The sequence below is a fragment of the Myotis davidii genome, unplaced genomic scaffold (assembly GCF_000327345.1).
Source record: "Myotis davidii unplaced genomic scaffold, ASM32734v1 scaffold1271, whole genome shotgun sequence".
NCBI classification, from domain to species: Eukaryota; Metazoa; Chordata; class Mammalia; order Chiroptera; family Vespertilionidae; genus Myotis; species Myotis davidii.
The window spans coordinates 110845-112506 of NW_006282255.1; positions in this window are offsets into that span (position 1 = coordinate 110845).

The window sequence follows — 1662 nt, forward strand, 5'->3', positions numbered from 1 at the left end:
AAGAATGAATAAAAAAAAAAAAACAGTGGTACATTTACACAATGGAATACTATGCGGTTGTGGGAAAGAATGATCTCTTACCCTTTGAAATAGCATGGAGGGGCCTGGAAAGTATTATGCTAAGTGAAATAAGTCACTAAGAGAAAGACAAGTATCACATGACCTCACTTAATTGTGAAATCCATGAACAAACTAAAGTGACAAACAAAATAGATCCAGAGGCATGCAAGCATGCAACAGACTGTGGATCTTCAGAGGGAAAGGAGGGGAATTAACCAAAGAACCTATATGCCTATATGAATAACTCATGGACACAGATAATAGTGGGGTGAAGGCCGGGGGAGGGGACGGGAGAGAGGAGTGGGGTCAATGGGGGCGGGGGGCGAGGAAGGAGGACATCTGTAATACTTTCAATAATAAAGATACATTTTTAAAAAGCACACCCACAATACCATAGCCTTCCTGCCCTTGGTCCCCAATACTGGCAGGATCCTTCAGACCAAGCCCATTTCTCTCTCTTTCACACACACATGCATACACACAGCTTCCTGTGTAGCTTTTGGGCGTACAGGACTGTGAGTAATAAACCTAAAGTTTTCATAGTTCCATGATGGTTGTTGTAATTATAAGAAGGACCACAAGAGTCTATCCACCCCGGACATTGTCTCTGGTCTGAGGAACAGGAAGTAGGAACCAGGCCAGTGCCCAGGAATCCCTATCCTATTGCATCACTATCAATAGACGGAGACTTATAGGGAACAATGATAAAATCTATAATACCAGGAAGAGCAGTTAAGGTACCAATGTACAGAGAATGAGGGACACATGGGGAAAACTGAGGTTACAGATTTTATGGAATGAAATTATACAATGCATTAGTGCAGTTTTTCTACGTGAGTAACTCCATGTATTACTATTCTACCTACAAAACAAGAACAAATTACTTACAATAATATATGTCATTTGAGAAGAAATTATTCTTAAGACATCAATGTTTCTAGTGAAGTAAATGAGAACTTCTCACTATTTCTGACCAAGGTTGTAAAAAACTTTGTGAAGGTTAGAAAAGGACAAAGGGAACAACTGTCTATATAACAGACAAAGCAGAAAGCTTAATAAAATGATTACTTAATTGTATAGAGAAGTTAAAATAAACAAAGAAAATTGAAGGACAGTATAAAAGGAACAATTCTGGCCCGGACTGTGTTCTCAGTGGTTGAGTATCAACCTATGTACCAGGAGAGCTCCATTGGATTTCCCATCTGGGCATATGTCTGCGTAGTGCGTTTGATCACCAGGAGGGGGTATGCAGGAGGCAGCCGATCAATACTATTCTCTCCTCATTGATCTTTCTTTCTCTCCCTTTCCCTTCCACTCTGAAATCAATAAAAACATGTTTTTTTAAAAAAAAAGGAGCAAGTCTAAAAAACACAGGTGATAAAAGAATCATAATTTCTAGTTTTTAGTTCTTTAACCCCCAAACCAAGGGCACTTTTTACCTCGAGATGATTGTACCCTTTGTACCTGCTATCTCTAAGAATCCTTTCAGGGCCCTCTTTATGTCCCTGTTCCTAAGACTGTAGATGAAGGGGTTCAGCATGGGTGTGACCACCGTGTACATCACTGAGGCTGCTGCACTTGAATGTGAGCTGTGGGTAGTGG